We start from the raw sequence: 27,133 nt of genomic DNA on the forward strand, positions 1-27,133 counted from the left end.
TTTTCTTGACTATTGAGGAAGTTAGTTTTTATGTTTACATACTATTTACATGTCCCTAATTAAGTCAATCATGTGGTAATAATTATTTTGAATCTTCACATACAAAGTATTCTTCAAATATACTTAGCCCCAGATCCTCTTTTGTGTAGAGTATCTTGTTTCTTGTAATTCGTTTTTTGGAAATTCTATTATTATACACTTACTAATATATTTAACTACCAGAATTTTTATAAATAACATAACCATCAATAAGATGCATTAAATTGTAGTGAGACATCTTTCAATGCAAGTAGAATCTATCCTTTATTGTTTATATAATGCTAAAAAGTATAGATACTAAATATTAATGTCCATTGAACATTGGCAGGTAAGGTCTTTTTTATTTTTTGGTATATTTGTTGATTATGCTGTTATAGTTGTCCCAAATTCTTTTACCTTTGCTCCCCTCTGCCCATTTACCACCCCCAACTCTCCAGCAATCCCACCACCCTTAGTTCTTGTACATGGGTCATGAATATGAGTTATTTGGCTTCACCCTTTCTTGTACTATTCTTAACATCCCCATCTATTTTGAGCCTACCAATTACACTTCTTAGTCCCTGCACCATTTCTCCATTCTCCCTCTTCCCCTACAAGCTGATAATCTTCCAAATGATCTCTACCTTTATGATTCTGTTTCTATTCTGGTTGTTTGCTTAGTTTGTTTTTGTTTTTATCTTCTTAAATTCAGTTCTTGAGAGTTGTGAGTTTGTTGTCATTTTAGTGTTCATAGTTTTGATTTTTTTTTTATTAAATAAGTCCCTGTAACATTTTATATAATAATGCCTTGGTAATGATGAACTCCTTTAGCTTTACCTTGTCTTAGAAGACTTTTTCTTTGCCCTTCCATTCTAAATGATAGCTTTGCTGGATAGAGTAATCTAGATTGCAGGTCTTTGCTTTTCATCACTTTGAATACTTCTTGCCATTCTCTTCTTGCCTGCAAAGTTTCTTTTCAGAAATCTACTGATAATTTTATAGGCACCCCTTTGTAGGTAACTCTGTTCTTTTCTTTTGCTATTTTTAAGGTTCTCTCTTGGCATTTTAATTCTAATGTGTCTTGGTGTGGTCCTCCTTGGGTCTGATTTGTTTGGGACTCTCTGTGCTTCCTGGACTTGTATGTCTATTTCCTTTGACAAATTAAGGGTGTTTTTCTTCATTGTTTTTTTCACATAAGTTTTCAATTTCTTGTTCTTCCTTTTCTCCTTCTGGCACACCTATGATTTGGATATTGGCATGTTTAAAGCTGTCCCAGAAGTTCCTAAGCTTTTTCTCATTTTTTTTTTCAATTCTTGTTTTCTCTTTCTGTACTGGTTAACTGTTTATTTCTTCTTTATGTTCTGACTGTTTGTTTCTTCTTTATGTTGCAAATCATTGATTTTAACCCTGGTTTACTTCCCTTCAACATTGGTTTCATGTGGATTTTTCTTCATTTCACTTAGTATAGCCTTCATTTCCTCCCTGTTGTACTTAATCTTTTCTGTCAAGTCTGTGAGCATCCTAATCACTAGCATCAAAATGCTGTGCATCTGTTAGTCTGGCTGTTTCCTCATCTGTTAGGTTGGCTATCTACCCATCTGTTAGGTTAGTTATCTTCTTGTCGCTCAGTTCTCCCACTGGAACCTTGATCTGCTCCTTCCTTTGAGCCATACTTCTCTGTCTCAACTTGACAGACTCCTGTGTTTGCCTCTGTGTCTTAGGTAGAGCTGTAGCACTTGGTACATTGTAAGGGGTGGAGCCTTAGGTATTGGTCAGTATGGGGGTGACCTGTTTCCCCACGTTGTGGTGCTGTATATGTGGAAGGGGTCTGAGTTGGAACAATGCCACCTGCTCAGCACTCGCCCCATTTCCACTAAAAAAAGGGACTCTGCTGAGGGGTCAGGAGCTTCCTCTGTTGTCCCAACCCACACTCGCTTTCACAGTTCCACCCATGGCAGAACCATGAGCTGCCTGGTCTGGTCCAGGGCTGTGATAGTTCCTCAGGTTTTTTCCCTTTTTAAATGTTTGACTGCACTTTCCACCGCCCTGCCCCAGCCACTGCACTGCCACTGCCACCAGTGTCACCACCCCGGTTCTGCTGGTGCCTCTGCTGGTGTCATGGCCCAGAGCCACCCATGCCACTAGCATCAACACCCTGGTGGTGCCAGAGCTGCTGCTGGCAGTGTCAACACCCAGGAGCCCCCAGTGCTGCCCCCAATGGAGTGCCACCCCACTTCCACTCTGCCCTGACTCTGTGCCTCCTACCTGTCTGGATGAGTATTTCTTCTTTATTTCTCAGTTGAACTTCCCTTCCATTCAATTTTATGGAACTTCTGATTGATTTTTATAATTTTTGAGGTAGATGTATTCCTTCTTAGTTTTGAAGGGAAATGCAGCATTTCTACCTATGCCTTCATATTGGCTGGAAGTTCTGGTCTTTGAATATTGTGTTGGTCTTCACTTAAATTTACCTAAAATAGTTTCTGTGTCTATTTAGGAGACATTGCTATTGGATAAAGTTACAAGGACCTATTTTATAACATGTTTCTTTCAGAAAACTGAAGATACAAATATACACACATTTCAAAAAACAAATAACTGTTGACTTATCGTTATGTATCAAAACGTGGTTTGTTTTAACCACATATATTAATATACATCTCTAATAATTAGTTTAATTATAATATTTAATAATTTTGACATAGTTCCTCTGTATAATAAAGTGTATACAAAGCAAACTCTTAAGAAAAAAAATCCCCAATTCACCTATTAAATTTGCCAGTGTCCCATAGAGTTAATGGGAGGTTCTGTTTAGGCAAATCATCTACATTAGGCTACCCACCCTATTCTTACCCCTATCCCAACTTAATTAAACTGTCAATCACAATTAGTAGTGTTATACATTTTTCACAGCTGCCTGATCACTGCTTTGTTTCAGCCAAGTTTAGCTAATGGATAGCCCATTAAATATATTATTGAGCAAGGAAGATACTGACTGTGTTGAATATTCTCACATTGAAGCTCTTTTATTGTTATCAATCTATACAAAAGCAAATGGATAAGGTAAACTAAGCAGGCAGTTTTCAAAAGCAGAAAATAAGTGATAGTCAATTCTAATAATGGAATTATTTAAAACACAGGATTAGGGAGCACAACCTTTGTTTCCATTTTTTATTGAAGGTTTCCTAAAAGTGGCAGTACTTAAGCAATGTCTATATTCAAAGGAATATGCATATGTCAAAATGAACTATATTGTTGACACCTTCTATTGGGTATAGCTTCTGTTAAAATTTCAAAGACTGAATTGAGATTTACTTAGTTTTTAAAGCCAGAAGGCAGAATAAATCTGCTTTGTATGTACCTGGATATACTTTTATATTTACCAGATAAGAATACTTTATCAGGGTTGTAAACTTCTTGAACCAAAAAAAATCACAATTGGCAATTGGCAGATACCATAAGCCATATACACTTTATTAAAAACAGTGTAGACACAAAGTAGAATACAAATAATGTACCATAAAATTTTATACTTGAAACCTATATAGTTTTATTAACCAATGTTACCCCAATAAGTTTAATAAATAAATAAATACACAATTATTTAAAATCCAGTACTTAGACCTTTAAAACTCTGTTCGTCTTTGCAAGGAGCAAGTGTAAATTGTTTATAACATAATGAACTTATGAGGAAACTTACATAATATCAAATTGGCACTCTTATGATTCATAAAATTGACTATATAATACTTGCCCTATTTGGGCTTTCCTGCCTAGGAACTGAGAAAAAGGTGATAATCCTATGCTATGTTAATTTCTCTATCTTAATTATAACACTCTCTTGCTACAGGCTTTATGATATTAACTTCCCATGTTGTAATTGACCACTACATATCTATATTAATATTTCTATTTCCTTGAACCCACAAATGCTTTTCATTATATCTTCAGAAAGAAAGTAATATTGAATTTTTACCTGAACACAGATCTATGGCTTCAATGATATAATACTGATCTCAGAACTTTCTTTCTAAAAGTAGTGAAGGTTTTTTTTCATAAAATAATTTATTTTATTTTCTGAAAGAAGTTTATGATAATGACAAGGACAGAAGCAAATAAATAACCAAATATCAAATTTAATAAAGATATTTATGTTGGCATGTAATAGAGATGTCAATTATTTTATATGGACTTCATTCTTTTATTCATCACTAGTAGTTGAATGTCAAAGAAGGGAGAAATATTGTGTTCAGCCTTGCAGGGAAAGAAACAATCCTTGGTGCTTATCACTAAGAGATAGCAGTATAGGGAGCCAATTAAAAAAAGTGTAAAGGTTGACATATTATCTGATCATTATGATACGATGTAATAATTGATAACAAAGAGTACAAGTTGCAATGTATAAAAGGACTGCACAACTGCACATCCAGACTAGATGAGGGTGGGAGTCAATCAGGGAAATTTACCAGAATCTGTGAAAATTAAGGTCAATTTTAAGAAGGAATTGTTCACAAGAATTGGGAACATTACTGACACAATACATAAGTGAAAGAATTAGACCAGTTTTAGCAAAATAAAGCTATATAACAATATGGAAATATTTCAAACTTTCCCCTTTACTGTTGAAGGCATGTTCTATATTTCAACATATGCAGAGTCTCATGTGGAGGAAAGAGTCTCATCCTCAAAATACAGTAATTAAAAGTGTTGGTATCTGCCATAATTATTTTTCCTCATCAGAAATATTACATTTTCCTCATATCATTAAAGTATGAAATCATAATGCTCTTTAAATTATTTTTTTGGGGGGTGAAAAATACCTTTTTCTCTTTTTTTGGCATTTTATAGCATCGTTTTTTTCAGTGAGCATTTTTAAAACAATATTAAAATTTTATGATATTTGCAATTACTAACAGTTTTTGCAGTGAACATCTTTGAAGTTAAATTTTGGTCTATGTCATGATTGTTTCAGTGGGATAAAATGACATAATAAAATTACTAAATTAAAATATGTATATATGTTAAAGGCTTTTGATACATATTGCCAACCAGAAAAAATTTTTTAAATTTATGATGCCAGAATTTGATAAAAAAATTATTGGTGACTTTTCCCTAAATTCAGTCATTTTTATCTCAGTGTATCTGGTAATGGGTTTTACATTATATTAACAATAAGTATGGAAATTGGAAGTTGCATTTTACCTTAATTTCCCAAAAGGATTAAACAAATTATCATTGTATAAAATCCTGAATTGTCTCAGTACTTTGTTCTGTAGAACAAAAACCCTGAAAAAGGGTTCAGTGGATTTCAATATTGTTTAGAAATAGTCTCTGTGATAGCTTCCTGAATTTTATCATTGCTGATTTGGTGATTATTTTTTCCCTTTTTATTGAATTTATTGAGGTGATACTGGTTAACAAAATTATACAGGTTTCAGGTACACTATTTCAAAACAAATGGTATGTACATTGTATTGTTGTGTTCCCTTTCCTTATAGTAGTGTTTTATTGACCACTCTGTTGTACTCTTGGAACTCTGAGGTTTGTTGCAAGTGATGGTCCAACTTCTCCAGGCATCTGGCCTGAGAAAGCAATACCCAGACTATGCACTGGATGCTGGAAATAAACTGTTTTGGGTGTTTAAGTCTGTCAATATTTCATTGTTTAAGGGCAAAATGGATAATATCTAGAAGTCAGATGCCACCAGGAGAGAATTTTTTTTGAATTGGGTCCCTGTTGTGATGATTATAAACTAATCAGCCATTTATCAAGCAAGTCATTATGTATCTGACCATATGAATAACTTATGCAATGAACTTATGCAAATATAATTTATGTTAAATACATTTTTGAGTTATTATGCACAGTATTTTCTTCATCAAAAAGCAGTGATCAAAAGTGCACATATATTTGCAGTAGATTAACGTCTTGAATATTCCATTTTTTACCTACTATTGATGAAAGAATTATAGCTCCTCTGATTATGTTCTCCCTTCCACACATAACCCAAGTACTTGGGAGAGTGTTACTTTTTACAGAGGCTATATATATTAGGACAATATTAGATAGTCTGCTTCCTTAAGGTTTTACAGTACTTCAGATTTTGTTCTGTTAACAGCTCTTGACATCCTAGATGAATCTAGTTCTGGGCTCATTAACACACACTTTTGTGTGTTACAGTGTCAGCCCTGATGTCAGAAGTACCCATTAGTAACTTTTTCCATTCTACTACTATGTAATCATAGACACTGAAGTAGCAGGCCATTTTTTTCTTTTCTATCTTTTTTTAATTTTTGATTTATTTACTGTTTTTCTATTACAGTTGTCCCATTTTTTCTCTCATTTTTCCCCCACCCAGCTCACCCCTCCTCCCACAGTCAATCCTCACCTCGTTGTACATGTTCATGGGTCATTTATACTAGTTCCTTTACTAAACCCTTTCCCTACTTACCCCCTTCTCTCCCTCCTCCCCTCCCCCTTGGTTACTGTTAGTCTGCTCATTGTTTACATGTCTCTGGTTCAATTTTGCCCATTTGTTTGTGTTGTTCATTAGTTTCCTGTATTAGATGATAGCATATGGTATTTTTCTTTTGTTGGCTGGCTTATTTTGCTAAGCATAATTCTCTCTAGTTCCAGCCATGTTATCACAAATGGTAAGAGTTCCTTCTTTCTTTCTGCTGCATATTATTACATTGTGTAAATGTACCACAGTTTTTTGATCCACTCATCTACAGATGGGCACTTAGGCTGTCTCCAGCACTTGGCTATTCTAAATAGCACTGCTATGAACATAGGAGTGCATAAGTTCTTTTGAATTGGAGTTTCAGGTTTCTTTGAGCATAATCCTAGCAATGAAATTGGTGGTTCAAAAGGCAGTTCCATTTTTAGTTCTTTGAGGAAATTACATACTGTTTTCCACAGTGACTGCACCAGTCTGCATTCCCACCAACAGTGCACTAAGGTTCTCTTTTCCCCACATCCTTGCCAGCACGAGTTGTTTGTTGCTTTGTTGATGATGGCCATTCTGACTGGTGTAAAGTGGTATCTCATTGTGGTTTTTGTTTGCATCTCTCTGACAGCTATTGATGTGGAGCATTTTTCATATGCCTATGGACTCTCTGTATGTCCTCTTTCAAGAAGTGTTTTTTTCAGGTCCTTTGCCTATTTTTGAATTGGATTGTCTGTCTTCTTATTGTTTAGACATATAAGTTCTTTATATATCTTGGAGATCAGTCTCTTGTCTGAGGTATCATTGGCAAATATATATTCCCATGTGGTTGGTTCCCTTTTCATCTTGCTGATGTTTTCTTTTGCTAAGCAGGAACTCTTTAGTTTGATGTAGTTCCATTTGTTTATTCTTTCCTTAATTTCTCTTGCCTTAAGAGATGTTCTGGTGAAAATATTGCTACGTGGGACAGTTGAAATATTCCTGCCTATATTTTCCTCTAGAACTTTTATAGTGTCACAGCTACATTTAAGTCTTTGATTCATCTTGAGTTTATTCTGTTGTGTGGTGTAAGTTGGTGGTCTAGTTTCATTGCCATTTTGTTTTTTAATCAAAAATAATTCATAATCATTGCAGTTCAGAAATAAAACCTAATGTTTCCTTTGTTTTTCATAAAAACGTTTGGGTGCTTCCTTCATGCTCATATTTTTAAGATTTAAATTATATAATTTAAATCATTATCGCAAATATAAAGTGGCATTTCTATGTATAGTCTGTTTAAAAAGAGTAAGTTTATCTGTTAATTTGGCTATCTCTTCCTCTGTTAGGTTCACTATCTCCTTATCTCTAAGGTTTGCTATTTCCTTATAGCTTAGTTATGTCACTGTAACCTTGATCTGACCCCCCTTTTACTTCTCTGTATTCTCATCTTGACAGTTTTCTATATTTGCCTCTGTGTCTTGGTAGAGTGGTCGCACCTGTTACATTATAACAGATGCACAGTTTAAAGTACTGTTAATAAAGATGCTTACAGACCTGACAGAAAAGATTAAACATGACAGGGAAGAAATGAAGTCTATACTATGTGAAATGAAGGAAGATCCACACAAAACTATTGATGAAGGAAATGAAACCAGGGCTCAAATCAATGAATTGGAACATAAGGAAGAAATAAATAGTCAACCAGTACAGAAGGAGGAAACCTCCTTAGAAACCTCTGGGATAGCTTTAAACATGGAAACATCTGAATGATAGGGTGCAAAAAGGAGAAGAGGAAGAGCAAGAAATTTAAAAACTATGTGAAAAAATAATGACAGAAAACATCCCTAATTTGGGGGAGGAAATAGACATACAGGTCCAGGAAGCAAAGAGAGTCCCAAACAAACTAGACTCAGGGAGGACCACACCAATACATATCATAATTAAAATGCCAAGGTTAAGGATAAAGAGAGGATCTTAAAAGCAGCAAGAGAGAAGAGGAGAATTAGCCACAAAAGGGTATCTATAAGACTGTCAGCTGATTTCTCAAAAGAAACTTTGCAGGCAAGAAAGGACTGGCAGGAAATATTCACAGTGATGAGAGGCAAAAACCTACAACCAAGATCACTCTATCCAGTCAAGCTATCATTTAGAATGGAAGCTCAGATAAAGTGCTTCCCAGACAAGGTAAAAAGCTAAAGGAATTCATCATCACCAAGCCATTATTACATGAAATGTTAAAGAAATTTATTTAAGAAAGAGAAGATTAAAAACTATGCATTAAAATGACAGCAGGACCACAACTATCAACAACAGGAGCTAGGGAATGGAAACAAAGGCAAATTAAGCAGACAACCGGAGTGGGAACAGAATCACAAGTATGGGGAACATGTGGAGGGGTGTCACCCTGAAGGAGGGTGAAGGGAGAAGGAGGAAAATGGCAGAAATTAAGAAGCATAGTAGGAGGGTGCAGAACAGACAGGGGGATATAGAGAAGAGCTTATATGCACGAACTATGGACATGGACTAAGGTGGGTGGGACTGCTAGAGGGAGGGATTGCTGTGTCAAGGGGAGCAAAAAGAAAAGAAATTGGGACAACTGTAACAGCATAATTAATAAATCATAAAAAATAAAAAATAAAAATAATAAATTTGTGACATGTAAACCTGAAAGATTATAGTTAATTAATGACTCTGGACATGAAAATATGTCAATTTATTAATATGCCTCTCTGACAGGAGTAAATAGCTCTGCACGAAGCCCTGAAACACTCCATCCCTACAAGTTTAAATCATTCTTTGAAGGCAAACCCATTTAAATGTCACAAATATAATTTATTGGAATGTATTTTTAAATGTTTTTTTAAAAAAGTATTGGTTCATCTATGGAGCAGAGGTAATATTTATTTCCAGTGTCAAATATGTTGTAGTGCATTCTTAAGTCTCTATATCTTTGTCAATATATTAGAAAATATCATTACATACTTATAATTGTGCAGGAAGCTCTGACATTCAGGTATTATCATTAATACCAGCAAAAATGGCAATTGTGTCTCATGACTAAACCATTGTTTTCAGGCCCAATTACTGGATATAGTTGTGTAAGTTGTGTCTTACACAGGAACACCAGGTCACCTGAACACTGGAGCCAAAATTCAGGTGCCTTCATTCCCCAGGCCATGTGCTTGAGAGATTAAATCCATCCATAGTACAAAAGCACTTTGTTGGTTAGTGGTGGCCACTTAGCTAGGAAAAATAGCCTTCAATCAAGTATAACAAAACTTATTGAGTCCTTTCAACCAACAAGGATGCAACAATTAACTCAACTGAAGGAGCAGAGTTAAGTTTTTCTCTACGCAAATATGCACTTATAAACTTAACTCTCTCATCTAGTCATGCCAATACAGATAGTGGATGATTCTAACTCAAATACAGTGCAAAAATAATGTTCCTGTGAACCCTGCCTTTTCCAGGGTCTCACAATACTCTCATATTTTTGTATCTCCAATAGTTAACTCACTAAAGAGTTTGTGTTTATGGTTATTTAATTTTTATATAAATAAATAAGTGCTAGAAGAAATTTTACCCCCTCTAATACTAGTGCTATTTAGATTCTATCATAATCATAAATACTCTTGAGGTCAAGATTCCTTAAGAAAAAGAGATGGATAATTCTACCTTGAGACATTGAGTTTACATTCCAAGGACAGACAAACTGGTCCATCTTCATTTTTATAGGCATCCCACTTTTCTTGATTGTAAGGCACAAACTTTCATATTTCAGATATGTTTATAAGTGAGTATAAATATGGTAGCTTTTTATTCATTCAAAAACTATTATTAAGTCAGTGCTATATCTTATGATGACTACTGCCTTATAATTTAAGAATTATGATTTCTTAGAATGGTGTTCCATCTGTTATGAATGTGAGTGACAATTTTACTCAGTCTATAGTGGAGGGAAGAGAAATTTCTGTAATAGTGGGCTATTGGCTTCAAATCTGATTTTTTTCTGTTATTTAGATTTGCCTATCTTTATTATTAATTTCTTAATGACAGTTATATTTTATAAAGTAAATATTTTAATTATTTGTGATGAAATACACATAATACAGAATATACCATCTTAACTATTTTTAAATATATTTTATTTATTATGCTATTATAGTTGTCTCAGTTTTTCCCCTTTGTCCCCCTCTGCCCAGTACCTCCCTTCCCTCCATCAATTCCCCCCTTAGTTCACGTCCATGGGTTGTGCATATAAGTTCTTTGGCTTCTTCATTTCCTATACTATTGTTGTACTTACTAATTATGCTTCTTAATCACTGCACCTTTTCCGCTATTGCCTTCTTCCTCCTCCCCACTGATAACCCTCTATATGACCTACATGTCTATGATTCTGTTTCTGTTCTCCTAGTTTGTTTAGTTTGTGTTTTAGATTTAGTTGTTGATAGTTGTGAATTTGTTGTCATTTTAATGTTAATAGTTTTGATCTTCTTTTTCTTAAATAAGTCCCTTTAACATTTCATGTAATAATGGTCTGATGATGATGAACTCCTTTAGCTTTACCTTGTTTGGGAAGCACTTTATTTGAGCTTCCATTCTAAATGATAGCTTTGCTGAATAGAGTAGTCTTGGTTGCAGGTCCATGCTTTTGAATACTTCTTGCCAGTCCCTTCTTGCCTGCAAAGTGTCTTTTGAGAAATTAGCTTATAGTCTTTTGGGAACTCCTTTGTAGCTAACTCTCTGCTTTCCTCTTGCTACTTTTAAGGTTCCCTCTTTATCTTTAGCCTTTAGCATTTTAATTATGATGTGTCTTGGTGTGGTCCTCTTTGGTGTGGTCCAACTTGTTTGGGACTCTCTGTGCTTCACGGACTTGTATGTCTATTTTCTTTGGCAAGTTAACGAAGTTTTCTTTCATTATTTTTTCAAATAAGTTTTTAATTTTTTGCTCTTTCTCATGTCCCTCTTGCACTCCTATGGCTGTCTTAACTAGTTTTAAGTGTATAAATCAATATTAAGTATATTCAGCTTGTTGTGTTATTCATCTTTTGATCATTTTCACCTTAGGAACTGAAACTCTATTCTCAATAAGCAAAAAGTAAAATAAAATAAAAGCTTAATTGAAGTACAATATGTATATAACAAAAAGTACATTAATCAGAAGTGAAAACATGCATGTAACCACTATAAGGTAGAGAAATAGAACATTACCAGCATCTCTCCCACTCTCAGTTACTACTCTATGTAATTACTTTTTACATGTTGATTTTGGATCAGCAACATTTTTAAATTCACTTATTCATTCTGATAAATTATAGATTCTTTGGGATTTTCTCTATATATGACCATGTTATTCATGACTAATGGTATTCTTTCTTTCCTTCTTTCTTTTTTTTACTTATATTGACTTACTGACTGGGCATCTTTATTTTATCCCCTATTTTTGGAGAAGACTTTCTATATTTCTCTACTAGTTATGATGTTTGCTGTAGGTTTCTGTAGCTACTCTTAAAGAAGTTCCCATCTATTCCTAATTTACCAAAAGTTTTCATCCTAAGAGATGATAAATTATTTCAAATGTTTTCTCTGCATATATTTAGAAAATATTCTTTCCTTTTTATTTCATTGTTTTGTTGAATTATATTAATTAATTTTCAAATTCTAAACTCACTGTATGGAAGATTTTGTGTAAGACTGCTATTATTTCTTTCCTTAAATTTAGAAGAACTCATTGTTAAACTGGGCCTAAATACTTTTTGTGGAGAAGTTTATAATTCAATTTCTTTAATAGATATAGGATTATTAGATTTTCTACTAATTTTGCTAAGATTTTTCAAGAAATTTTAAAAATTTACTTAAAATTTTAAATTCACTGGCATAAATATTTTTATATTGTTTTTATGTTTTAATACTTAAATAATCTATAGTAATGTTCCTCTTTTCACTTAGAATATTGGTTATTTTTATGTTATTTTTATAATATCATAAAATTGTATCAATTTTTTTAAGAACCATTAAATTTTTATTTTTTATTTTAAATTTTTGCCCATTGCATTTTTTTTAGGACAGGATTATCATGTAAAATAAAAATAGCCTTTTTTAATAGCAATTTTTGGTTTACAGAGAAAATTGAGTACAAAGTACCAAAAGCTCCTTATTGATGTGGTACATTTGTTACAATTGAAGATCCAATATTATTACATTACTATTAACTAATGTCCACAGTTTAACATCACTGTTGTTATGCCTGTTCCAGAACATCATATAATTGGAATTTTACTGTATGTGGCATTTTCAGGTTGGTTTATTTTACTTAGCAATATACATTTAAAGTTCTTCCAAGTCTTTCATTGTTCATTTTCTTTTTTACTGAATAATTGTCCATTGTACAGATGTACCACTGTTTGTTTATTCTTTTACCTACTGAAGGAAATCTTGGTGGCTTTCAAGTTTTGGAAATTACGGGGGAAAAAAAGCTGTTATAAACTTCTACTTGAAGGATTATGTGTAGACATGAAGTATTTCAATTCATTTGGCTTAATACATAAGAGCATGATCACTGGATTGTATGGTGAGACTTTCTATTAACTTTTAAAGAAACTGCCAAACTGTCTTGTATGCTGATTGTGTCATCCTGTATTCCCACCAACAATGAATAAGAGTTTCTGTTCTTCACATTCTTGTCTGAATTTGGTGTTGTTAGTGTTTTGGAGTTTAGCAATTCTAATAGTTGTATAGTGGTATCTCATAATTATTTTAATTTGCAATTCCCTAATTATACATTATGTTGTATATCTTCATTTGCTTATTTGCCATCTGTGTATCTTCTTTGATGAACTATGTGTTCAGATCCTTTGCTCAATTTTAATTATCTTAGTTTTTATTACTGATTTTTAAGAGTTCTTTGTATATTTTAGATATAACTTTTATCAGATATGTGTTTTGGAAATATTTTCTCTCAATCTGTCGCTTATCTTCTTGCGATTTTAACAGAGTGTTTGACAGATCAGACATGTTTATTTTAATAATGTCCAATTAGAAATTCTTTTCTTGGATCCTGCTTTTGGTATTGTATCTGAAAGCTCATTGTCAATCCCAAGGTCACCTAGATATTTTCCTTGTACTCTCTAAAAGTTTTAAGTACTGTGTTTTACATTATGTCTGAGATCCAGATTCCATGTTTTTCAGTTTCATTAATTTCTGTCCTTAACTTATTATTTCTTTTCTTCTACTTTCTTTGGTATTAACTTATTGTTCCTTTTTAAACCTATTTAGGTGAAATTTTCTTAGTTTCTACTACATATATTCAAGACTATAAAATTCTCTCTAAGCACATGGATGTATCTCACAACTTGATGTAGTTTCATAATCATTTTAAAGTATCTTCTAATTTTTCATGAGTATTTTATCATATTTAGTAATTATTTAGTGTCAAGATATTTTAGAATTTCTTAAATTATACTTTAACATTGACTAATTTCACAACAGTAAGAAAGCATAAGTAATATCCAGCCTTTGAAATTTTTTTTTTTTTTTGCCTTTAACGTTCTTTATTCAAAACTAGCTGTCCACAGTGATCTGACCGTTATGGAATAAACAAATTTAAGTTTATGCCACAGGCTTCTTTTCTTCTGTGGTGGGTTTCTTTTCTGCAGGCTTCTTCTGAGCTGCTGGTTTCTTGACTGCAGCCTTTTTTCCCACCAAAGTCTTCTTTGGCTTCTTCAGCTTCGTCACATGAACATCCTTCTTTCCTTTCTTCCCTACCACAGGCTTCTTGCCTTGAACCCCCTTCTCATCTGATTTGGCTTCTAGCGCTGCTGCTGCTCTATCCACCCGGAGCTTGTGGTTCTTGGCCTGGCGAAGAATGGTGTTCCGGCGCATGGTCTTTGCATATGGGTTTAACTTCAACATGATTCTCAGGTTTTTCAGTGGATTCTTCTTCAGAACTCCGCGATGAATCTTCTTGCATGGTGCTCGGAGGGCTCTTTGGATCTGGGCTTTTCAAGATTCTGCTAAGGTCTGTATTGAGCATCTTGTGCATGGGAAGATTGTAGTGACTCTTGAGGGAGGCTGCTTTATGCCAAGTGCCATACAGATCATCTAACTTGCGGAAAGCACTTTCAGTCCAAATGCAGAAACAGCCCACATGCCCACCAGGAGCAAGTTTCAAAATGTTCAGTTTGCTTACATTAAGCAGAGTAATTCCAGGGATGTTTCTGAAGGCTTTGATGATACCGTTGTCCTCATTATAGATGATGCAGGGCCCTCTGCGCTGGATACGACGACGGTTTCTCATCTTGCCCTTGCCAGCCCTCATTCGCTGAGAGGCATAGACCTTTTTTATATCATTCCAAGCCTTAAGCTTCTTAAGAAGCAAAACAGCTTCCTTGGTTTTCTTGTAGCTTTCAACTTTATCTTCAACCACCAAAGGAAGTTCAGGAACTTCCTCAATACGATGACCTTTAGACATGACCAGTGCTGGTAAGGCTGAGGCAGCTAGGGCAGAGCAGATGGCATATCGCTTCTGTGTAGTGTTCACTCTGCGATGCCAACGGCGCCAGGTTTTGGTTGGTGCAAACATGCGGCCCCCACGACACATATTTCCAAAAGCACCCTGGCCAGAACGATGAGTTCCACCACCTCGAACTCTGGGAATTCGAGCCACAGCTCTGCCAGTACCCCAAGACTCAGCACTGGTTTGATGTCCTGCCAATTCACTGACAGCATAAGGCTGTCTATTGTTTTTACGCAAGTTGGTGTGAACAAAGTTCACAATATCTGGTCGAATGGGAGCCTTGAACACAGTAGGCAAAGTGACATTTTTGCCAGACGATTCCCCCTTTTCGGAATACACCGATATCAATGGACGAGCACACGCCATGGTGTGGAGAGAGGAAGCCACACTCGTCTCAGGCCGGTGGCTCCCACAGGAAAAGCCAGCCTTTGAAATTTGTTGGCACTTGCTTTATGGCTCAGGATATAATCTATTATGATAAAGTTCCATTTACCTTAGTAAAAGTGCACACTTTGCCATCATTTCATATGGTATTATATATTTTACATATATGTATATAATATAAATCAGAATCTGTATATGTATATAGATATAGATGTATGTGTATATGTGTATAGATATGTGTGTGTGTGCATGTAACAATTAGATTGTGCATTCATTGTCTTGTTTCCATCCTGAATAATTTAATTAAATTTTTACCTGTTTAACTGGAGTTACTGAGAGTGGTGCTTAAAAATCCCCCATTGCAGCATTATTTACCATAGCCAAGATTTGGAAGCAGCCCAAGTGCCCATCAGTAGATAAGTGGATTATAAAAGCTGTAGTACATTTACACAATGGCATACTTTGGCAGTAAAAAGGTAGAAAATCTTACTTTTTGCAATAGCTTGGATGGACATGGAAAGTATCGTGCTAAGTGAAATAAGCCATTCAAAGAAAGACAAATACGGTATGATTTCAGTCATATGTGGAATCTAATGAACAAAAGAAATGAACAAACATAATAGAAATAGACTCTCATAGATATAGAGAACAGAATGACAGCTCTCAGAGGGGAGAAAGGCCATGAGCTGAGTGAAAAAGGTAAAGAAAAGAAACTCATAAACACAAACAACAGTTGATTACCAGATGGAAATGGGAGTGGGGGAGGTAAAGAATGTATAGGGGAATAAATGGTGATGAAAGGAGACTTGACTTTGGGTGGTGAACACACAATACAATATACAGATGATATATTAGAGTTATAATATAAGTGATATCAAGCCTTTGAAATTTGTTGGCACTTTTTTTAGAGCTCAGGATATTATCTATCATGATAAAGTTCCATATGTCTTAGAAAAAGTGCACATTTTTACTTTTAAGGATATATGGTTATATAGTTAAAATGTATATAATTTTGTTAATCAGTGTCACCCTAATACATTCAATAAACATAGAAAATTAAAAATAAAATAAAATAAATCCCCCATTATGAGTGTGTATTTATTTATTTTTTCTTTCAGTTTTGTCAATTTTTCCATTATGTGTTTTAAAGCTATGCTTTTAGTTGCAGGCATATTTAGAATTATTATATCTCTCTGATAAATTAAACTTATCATTTTGAAATAGCATTCTTTTTAAAAATTTATTTATTTATTTTTAGAGAGTGAGGAAGGGAGGGAGAAAGAGAGGGAGAGAAACATTGATGTGTGAGAGATACATCAATCTGTTGCCTTTTGCACACCCCCAACTAAGGACCTGCCTTGTAACCCAGGCATGTACTCTGCCTGGGAATTGAACTGGCAACCTTTGGGTTCACAAGCCCGCACTCAATCCACTAAGCCACACCAACCAGGGCTGAAATATCATTCCATTGACACATTATCTTTAACCTTTCTGTGTCCTTATATTTAATTTACATCTCTTGTAAGCAGCATGCATATGGTTTTATATTTAATGCAGTTATTGATACATAGCTATAAATATTTTTTGAATAAAATGTTTACTATGACTTGTAAGAGATCCTAAAAGGTTCCTTTGATTATTTTGAATTTAGTCCCTAGGAAGAAATACTTGCTGGGTACTTTTCTATTGTTTATTTTAAACAAGATAATATATTAATATGATACGTTTCCTGTATTCCAATGAATAACATGAGTTTCATCCTAGAAACCTACTTAAATTACATTAGTAAGGTTGTTATTTTCAATAGCTAAGGAAGCAATGAGAACTTAATGATGAAGAGTGGGAGAAAGTAGGTTTATAATCGTGACCACCTGAAACATGGGGTTTATTCTTATATAATAGTTTATTAATTATTATATCATTTTCCATAACAACTGTAAACTTAGTTTTGTCTCACCCTGTGTTTCAATATGTTTTCATTGCTTATAAGAGCCCATCAGGAGCAGTGAAATCACTAATGGGAAATGAAACCTTTTTTATTAACATTTACTTATTTTAATCATCTTTTATTAAAAATTGTATTAAAATATAAATTTAATGAATCCAGGAATTGCTCTAAAAATGCAGTTCATTAAATACTACTTCCAAAAGTAAAATACTATGCAATTGTAATATTAAACATTACAAAATTACTGCACACTTACTGTTGAATCCCCTAAAAATTACACAAAACATTAAGGGAAGGAGGGAGGGAGGGTGGGAGGGAGTGAGACAGAGAGAAAGAGAGAGAGGGAGAGAGAGAAACAGAGAGAGAAACATTGATCAGTTGCCTCCTGTACAGCTCCAACCAGAATCCAACCAGCACCCTGGATATGTGCCCTTACCAACAATGGAACCCAAAAACCTTTTGGTGCACCAGAGGATACTCCAACCATTGAGCTACTCGGTCAGGACAAAAGAGGTGATTTCATTGCTGAGCATTACAAAATATTCTCAGAACACTTGACTTATATTAAGATGTAATAGTCATAATTATTTTAGTGTTAAAATACTTTTCCAATCTGGAGTTAAATAAATTCAGGAAATCTGATTTGCTTCCTAAGAATGAAAGTACTGCTGAGCTTTTATGTATGACATTTCTGCCATCAATAAGTATTTGTTATCCTAGTGATCAATCAATTGTCAACAAAAAGATTTGAACTGCCTGATTTGTCCTTGGAATACTATTTCAGATGGTGCCTGAACAGCTAGAGAGCAAACTTCTTTGGAGATATTTTATCATTTTTGGTTAACAGATAAGTTTCAGTATGCTACATAGACTAGTAAGTTGAAATTTTATAAAATTAAAGAACTAAAAAATTTAAGTGATTTTATGTTGAGATTGATTGACCTGTGATAATATATTGTATAATAGGTGGCTGATTTTACTTACAGAAATTTAGATTATTAAATTTCACCAAGGGAAGGTAAGAATGAAAATTATAACTTTAGGGATTAAAATCCCTTCAAATAATTAAATTTTGATAACTGAAGTTATATGTTGATATTTGTTGTAAATCAGCCTATAGCCTTTGAATATTGTGCATGATTTTTTAAAAGTTCTTATTTAGAAAAAAATAATATTGATCAAAGAGTATGAACTTTCACAAATAAGCTCTGAAGACCTAATGTACATGATGGTAGCTGCAGGTGGTTAATAATAATGTATACTTAAAAATTGCACAGAAAGTTGATCTTAAGTTTCACATTGTATACACACATGCACATATAATGGTAACTTTAAGAGGTGATGGAATTGTTAGTTATATTGCGGTCATTTTACAATGTATGTATATATCAAAACATCATATTTTACACTCTAAACACAGGGTGGGGCAAAAGTTGGTTTATAGTGTGAGTACACAAAACACAGAGTTTATTCTTGTATTATTATTTGTTGCATTACTTTCTACATGAACAACTGTAAATCAAATTTTGCCCTACCCTACATCTTTTATCTTTCAAAACTTAATAAATCAAAATCAAAATCCTTTAAAAAATGAATAAAAACTGATCTGCAAAAACACAGAGACAGAGACTCTGAAAATGTGGAAGATTCAAGAATGCTTTTAACATAGTGTCTGATATCAACTAAATGACCACTTGCAACATTAAGTGTGGAATAAATATGCCTAAGATTTTTGTTATTCCCAGAATGGGTTTTGATATGTTCATGTTTATTTATGCTTGTGTTTTGGAGGAGGGATAAGTTTTTCACTCCAGACTGGCATACAAACATTTTCCAGTTCATATCAAACTAAATATTTTCAAAATATTTTAAGTATATTTGGGTTTTAAAAATATTATAGTTTTCTGACAGAAACTAATAAATATTTTAATACATGAGTCCCTCCCTATATGGCGGTTCACTTATCGCGGCCTCACTGTATCACAGGATTTTTAGAAATATTATATTTAATTATTTATCACAGGTTTTTTGCTATATTGCAGGATTTTGTGGTACTGTATACGTATGTTGTTAAAGTTATGTAGGTTTAAGAGTGTAGAATATATTTGAGAACATAATCAGTATTTATAAAAGTGTGGAAAAGGTTAATAAGAGAGTGGGAAAGGTTAATAAGGGACTGGGAACAGTTTATAAATATGTGGGAAGGGTTTATAAAGTCTTAAAATACATATAAATACTAAAAAGATGTAAGGTTCCTACTTCACGGATTTTCACCTATCATGGGGGTGTCTAGAATGTAATACCAGTGATAAGTGAGGGAATACTGTATAGAAAATTCTTAAATAACTTTCTATAATTTGGCCCTCTGCTCACTTGTTCTTTGTACATACAGTTGGAAACAGCAACCCAATTGGGAAATGAGCAGAATGCTGTAGAGGGAGCTTTGATAACATAATGCATTGTATTCTGGAAGGAGCATTGTCACAAAAAAACCTGTAGAAGTGGAAGTGAACAAAGAGCTATGGTAATAGTGTATTTAAAGGGAATTTTTTTGTGAGTTTTCTTAATAATCAAATTAGAGGAAAATTAACTCTGACTGTTACTCAGTGCCAGGGACTGTGCTAAACATTCATATCTGTTATTTTTTTTAATTCTACGATTAATGAGTTTTTTAGTAAAGTAGTCCACCCCTTTATCCACAGAGGATACATTCCAAGACCCCCAGTGGATGCTAGAAACAGAATATACTATGTTTTTTTTATACATACATATCTATGGCAAAGTTTAATTTATAAATTAGGCATAATAAGAGATTAACAACAAAACCAAGTAATAAAATAGAGCTATTATAATAATATACAAGAATAACAAATATGTGAATGTGGCCTCTTGTTTCAGGGGATCTGCTGTTGATGTCTCTGTATACTTTCTGGTATAACACATTGCTGTCAGCCAGAACACTTTTTCTGTTCAGTTCTTCCTCCCACAAATTTAATGGCTTTTCCCTCTTAACTAAATACTTATTATACAATGGCCATAACTTTAGTAGTTTAAGGTGCAGTAGTAAAACTAGCACTTCGTTCTCTAATTCATTTTTACCATTATATATTAGCAATCTCAACACAGTATTTTTTTTTTCTTTTCTGAAGTCTAGAACTTTCACCTTTTTACTTAAAGGAAATACTTTGCAGCTTCTATTTGGCATATCTGAATGCTAGCATCATTATTATTAAGCTTTGTGGTTTTTATTATTTAAAATAAGGGTTACTTGAGTGCAAGCAGTGCAGGATGGTACCACAAGATTTCATCTCACTACTCAGAACAAAATACAATTTAAACTTTTAAGTTGTTTATTTCCAGAATTTTCTATTTAACATTTTCAGATGATAGTTGACCTTGAGTAACTGAAACTGTGAAGCGTGGAAACCCCATGATAAAGGAAAGTTACTGCATTATTATTGCTCATTTTACTAAGGAATCTGAAAAGAGAAAATGTAAATGACCTGGCCACAATAACATTGCTACTGAAACTTGGGTCGTTCATTCAACCTGGCTGGTTCTAGAGCCTACCCTTCTAACACCTATGCTATTTTGTTATAAAAAGATGTCAGAGAGGAGGGGAGTAAGAATTCTACCTTGTTCTAGCAGAGCTACACTAGATGAAAGCCTGGTGAAAATTGGGGTAATCCTTGTTTATCTTATAAAGCTAAGGATGCATAATTGAAAAGATTCAGTCTTATACATGTGGATATATAATTTGGTAAATCTACCTATGATACAGCAAATCTAACTGTTGACAAGTGCAAGGTTAAATACATCACTATTTAAGGAGAAGATGAAAAAATGTAGAACATGAGGAATTATTTCTACTAACTGAGGGGAAGGATTCATTGAAAGAACACTTTTACTACATTATCCAAAAGAAAATAAGCATAAAAATGTTTGGTTTATTCAATAGGATTCCCTGGCTGGTTTGGCTCAGTGGATTGAGCGTCGGCCTGCGAGCTAAGTGTCGCTGGTTCGATCTTCCAGTCAGGGCACATCAGAGAAGGAAAACTCTGACTCCAAAAAACCTCCGCTGCCTTGTGGCATACCTCTTCAGGGGAAAGGCTAAGGGAGTAAACCCCGACAGAAAATCCGGAGCCGGAGTCCCTAAGGCGGTTTGACGTTGTAGTCAACACCGGCAACTCCTGCGGCGCACCTGAAGCCAAGCTGTATTGACTCCATCTTTCCCTTGGACCCTTCAGCTGCGAAGAGAGGGGGGGTCTGCTGCATGGGCAACAGCAGACCCTCCATATCACCCTGCCCAGGCTCTGTAGCTTCAGCTTCACTGGAGAGGACACTCCAGCGTCATCGCAAGATGTCGATTCAACACGGGAGGAGACAGATACCGTGTCACTCCCGAGTCGGACTGCACAGCCATTCTCGGCGGTGCAGATAGACTCTTAAGAAGCTACACCATCGTCTCTTGAGACGGACGGCTGCCGACGACGATTCAATAGGATTCAAGAAAACATGAATTTTATAAAACAGAGGGAGCTATAAGTTCACATGAGAACTTATATGATATGAGAAGGAAATAGTATTAAGTTTGAAAAGAATGAGATGAAATCATGATGAAATAAGACTGCAAGAAATCAAAATTTAAGATCAGTATTAACTTTTGCTTTGGAGTAGTACTGACACCATAAGTCAAATTTCTAATATGGAGGAGAAATGTTTATTCTCTAGAATAAAAAGGAAATGTACAAAGGTTTTAAAATGTAAGACAATACAATTCCACTGCTAGGATTGTATCTGAAGAATCCTGAAACACCAATTCAAAAGAACCTACTCACCCCTATGTTCATAGCAGCACTATTTGTAATAGCCAAACACTGGAAACAACCTAAGTGCCCATCTGTAGATGAGTGGATCAAAAAACTGTGGTACATTTACACAATGGAGTACTATGTAACAGAAAGAAAAAAGGAACTTCTACTATTTGCAACAACATTGATGGAACTAGAGAGAATTATGCTTAGTGAAATAAGCCAGACAATGAAAGAAAAATATCATATGATATCACTTAATACAGGAGACTAATGAACAACACAAACAAACAAGCAAAACTGAACCAGAGGGCATAAGCCTATGATCTCATTATCTGAGTGATGGTCTAATACAACAAGGATGCCAGCCTGTTAAACCAAGCATGCCATTGTCCGGGGACAGCCAACTGACCTGGAGTCTGCAAGATTCTTCCCCATGTAGGGTGGCCACCCTCCCTGCTACACCCCCACTCTTATTAAGGATTTCTGGACCCAAGGGTAGGTAGGACGATAAACATGTCCAGCTTGAAGCAGCTAGAGGAGCACGAGACCCTTGCCCATTGTCCTTTATACAATTATATAAAGGGTCTTAACTCTGAGAGGGGGGGGATTGTTATTTTATATTGTTATAAAAAATTAATTAATTAAAAAATAATATAGGAAAGGCTGAAGCCAAGGAATTTATATGCATGACCCATGGACATGAACTAAGGGGGATGGGATTGCTGGGGGAAAGGGGTTACTGGGTGGAGGGGAGCAAAGGGGAAAATTGGAACAATTGTAACAACATAATCAATAAAATATTTTAAAAAAAAACAACAACACAATGAGATATCATCTCACACCAATCAGAATGGCTATCATCAATTTTAAAAAAAAAGTGAGACAATAATAGATAAAACAGAAAATGGAGCTCAAACCTAAAAATAAGAGAAATTTCTGAACACAAACATTTCTTGAATGAGAGGAAATCACACTTGAAATAAACAGAGAAATCTAACATGAAATCTAAAACATTCTTAAATGAACACAATAAATTAAGTTAGAGAGAGAAAGAAAATATGAGAGAAATTTTTACCTTGATATTGGCAAATTTATTGTAGTGTAGGCACAAAGGAAATAATTTTATAATTATTCACGTGGGAAAAAAGGTTTTCTACAAATAAGGGAGGTAAAATGAACTGATGTCAAATTTTATTCTTCTGTAGTATCAAATGCCTGAAGACACTGAGTAATGGATTAAAAAGTCTGTGAATCAAAATTTTTATGCGTAGTGTATTATTTTTGTAGTGCTGCCTAGCACGTTCCCAAAACTTAGTCCATTAAAACAATATGCATTTATTATCTTCACAGCTTTTTTGGGTGTGGATTCACTGGATCTTCTGCTATGTATTATTATGTGCATCTATTACATAGGTAGTGATTTATGGAATGAAGACCTTGCATCAAAGTTGATATTTTATGCAGTTATTCATAGTTAATATGCTGTGGTAATTAAATCTGAGGCCCTTGGCTGGTTTGGCTCAGTGGATTGAGCGTCGGCCTGCGAGCTAAGTGTCGCTGGTTCGATCTTCCAGTCAGGGCACATCAGAGAAGGAAAACTCTGACTCCAAAAAACCTCCGCTGCCTTGCGGCATACCTCTTCAGAGGAAAGGCTAAGGGAGTAAACCCCGACAGAAAATCCGGAGCCGGAGTCCCTAAGGCGGTTTGACGTTGTAGTCAACACCAGCAACTCCTGCGGCGCACCTGAAACCAAGCTGTATTGACTCCGTCTTTCCCTTGGACCCTTCAGCTGCGAAGAGAGGGGGGGTCTGCTGCATGGGCAACAGCAGACCCTCCATATCACCCTGCCCAGGCTCTGTAGCTTCAGCTTCACTGGAGAGGACACTCCAGCGTCATCGCAAGATGTCGATTCAACACGGGAGGAGACAGATACCGTGTCACTCCGGAGTTGGACTGCACAGCCATTCTCAGCGGTGCAGATAGACTCTTAAGAAGCTACACCATCGTCTCTCGAGACGGACGACTGCCGACGACGACGAATTAAATCTGAACTGTGCTGTTGAAGGACTTATATTATTTACCTAAATTACTGCAGCTGAAATTCTTGCACATCTGGACCATTCTTACAAAAAGAATGGGCTTTGCATGATAAAGCTGTGATTTTTAAAAATTCTTTCTATTTTTTGGTGTTTTCTAAATGAGTGTTAATGAATTTATATTACTATTTTAAACAAAATTAAGTACTCTTCACTTTATGGGTATTCATAATATGAAAAATGCACCAACTCTTGATGATAGTAAGTGAAATCAGAGGTGGTTTTCTTTATGTTTTTTATATTTAAATTTCAATATTGAGCATTTATTACATTTATGATTTTAAAAGAAACAATCTTTAGAGAGAGGGTAATTTTGTATATATGTCTACATTTACCTACTATATATTTTAGGCAATAAACATTTACCGATATTTATTATATACCAGCAAAATGCTAGAGGCTGTGTATGTATACCTAAGTGAATAACACAAATTTTCTATCCTTAAGGAACTTAACATATATGGGGGAAGACAGACATTTAACAGATGAATTTAAAAATAATGTAGTAAGTATTTTTATATACTAAAGTACAGATAATAGAGTAATAACTGTAAAACTCAGGTTTCTCTATGTGAATTGGCTTATTGATAATGAAAGATGTCCAATAATTCTTAGCGCTTTTTTTGTTTCTTTTTACTGTTATTCCTATCTCAATGCTGAAGTTTCTGGGAAGAGAAATAACTTGAGGTGAAATGTGTAAAATTCTGGGATTAAAGCAAAAGAAATATATAACCTTCTCTCTTTGTACATCTATAGTGTGTTTTTCAAGAGTAATTGAAAAGCCAGTGGAATTATTTTGTTCTATAACGCTTTTTTTTGATATGCCAAAAGAAACACACATGTAAACCCTATGTGCATTACTGGGATCATATGAAATAAAATTTGTTCTGGTTTGTTTTTCTCTGATTTGCAAACAGGGGTTTTTACTGAGCCACCCAGGTGAACAATTACAAAAATTTCAGCTGAATCCCATTGTATTCACTTTTTAGTTTAATATTTAAGGGGCTATTATGCTAAAAATAAAAAGCATAAGGAGAGCATATGTTACATTTTTGATGCCCTCTGAAACATCTTGTAAGGATTTTCCTATTTTCTAATTGCCACATCCTACAAACTACTTGGAGAAAACAAATAGCTGATATGTGGAGAAATATTCCTTAATGTGTTCTTCAAAATGTATTTTGATTATATCTATTTTGTGCAAAATACTACGCGAAGCTCTTAAACACAATGGAAACATCTTAAAGTAGGATGCCTTATAGCGAAGTTCATAGGACATAGCTCCGTATTTGATATTTTTCTTTTTTACGGCTAAAAAGGTGTCCAGGAAGTTTTTCTCTCCCTACATCCACCTTATTCAACATCAATGAGTTATAATGGCATTCCCTTTTGTTTTGTTTTCTTTTTTTCAAAGGAAAACATCTTTACTAAGAACACTTTGGTGGTACCAAACCACAACAATTACATCCTTGGAGATTTGGTCTAACATAATGATAAGAATTGCTACCATATTGTCTCAGTATAAACAAAGAAGGCTGTATTCATGTATGTAGGTGTACAGACAAATGACAGATAAGAAAGTGGGAGAGGGAGGGAGTGGGACAAAGTGAGGAAGTGAAAAGGATATGGAACAGAAAGGAAGGAGGTTGAGAATAGAATAAAATGAAATGCAATTTAGATTAATTATGAAAAATTTTCAGAGCTACTTTTTAGGCACTCTATAAAAATAATTATATGAAAAATCATTAGAGCAAAGTGTTTAAAAATTTCTGAAGATGAGACTGGATATAGTTCATACCAGCATGTTTCTTTTCTCTTTGTGTCATTTGGCAAAGATGGAAAGACAGACATTGGCTTCTGGAAGATTCTGAGACTGGAGGGGAAGGAATCTGGAATGCTCACTTCTCTAATGAGAAGAATATCTAGTGTTCTCACACTTTATATAATCTGTTGTAATACATTACTTAACCTTTCCACATCACCAGCTGTAGATGCATATTTATGATCCAAAAGTTATGTTTAGGCAATTATGTAGGATTAGAAGCTTCATGAAGTACATGTTAGGGGAAAAGAGTCTTCTTGGGGAGTGAATGAGTGAATAAATGAAGTTTAGTAAAGGTTTATATAAATCTATGATCAAGATACAGTGTTCTGTGGAATGTTAAGAATGTTGAAGGTGTAGTTGTGATCTTTGAGGGAAATGTGATGAAATATCAGAAAACCTGACTCCAAAACAGTGCTATGGTAAGTGACAGAATGTAGGACTTGATACACACTTGGACATTTTTTATATTCCAATAGCCAAAGATTAGTAACTGTCTACCACTTCCAGGGTTTGTCAGTTGTATAAAATAGTGTCATTTATAAAGCCTTTGATGTCCACTGATGAAAATTTTCTTTACAAGATAAATTATATTTTCATGATGTTCTTTAAGAAATCTGATACATTTTATATAATTTTTCTCTCACCCATTTATTTCAAATCAGAATTAATGCTTTGTTAATACTTTGTTGCAATATTTTTCTATGTATTTCACTGGAAAACCTCATTAGCCTAACAAAATCTTTTAGACATCACCATGACATTAGAATCACAGCCAAGTTACTTTGTGTTATTTATTATGTCAGTGGATTTGCTTAGAGGATTTTATTGTGATTTAAAACTGGTGGGAAGCATTTAACATTATGTATTTTGAATTTGATGAAGCAATAATCTTGGAGAAAATATTTTTGCAAAACTGAAAATATTTTTTACAAAAGCTTAATGTACCCTATAACTGCTTTTAAATTTTTTGAATTAATAATATATTTACATAGGTTAAAATTCAAAATTATAAAAAACAAAACTTGCTTGCCTACTCCTGTCCCATAGACAATTTTCTTCTCCAGAGACAACCAATGGTATCAGTTTCTTGGATATCCTCCTAAAGA

The 27,133-nt window shown here is 34.3% G+C and overlaps 1 protein-coding gene and 1 pseudogene across 1 annotated transcript in view; one reads left to right on the plus strand and one right to left on the minus strand.

Moving 5' to 3' along the window:
- Window positions 1-27,133, plus strand: part of FOXP2 (forkhead box P2) — a 370,651-nt gene that overhangs the window by 256,851 nt on the left and 86,667 nt on the right. The gene's annotated exons all lie outside the window — the stretch shown is intronic.
- Window positions 14,039-15,360, minus strand: LOC150001882 (large ribosomal subunit protein uL4 pseudogene; annotated as a pseudogene).

The sequence above is a fragment of the Furipterus horrens genome, unplaced genomic scaffold (genome assembly GCF_987537825.1).
Source record: "Furipterus horrens unplaced genomic scaffold, mFurHor1.1.pri manual_scaffold_9, whole genome shotgun sequence".
Taxonomy (NCBI): domain Eukaryota; kingdom Metazoa; phylum Chordata; class Mammalia; order Chiroptera; family Furipteridae; genus Furipterus; species Furipterus horrens.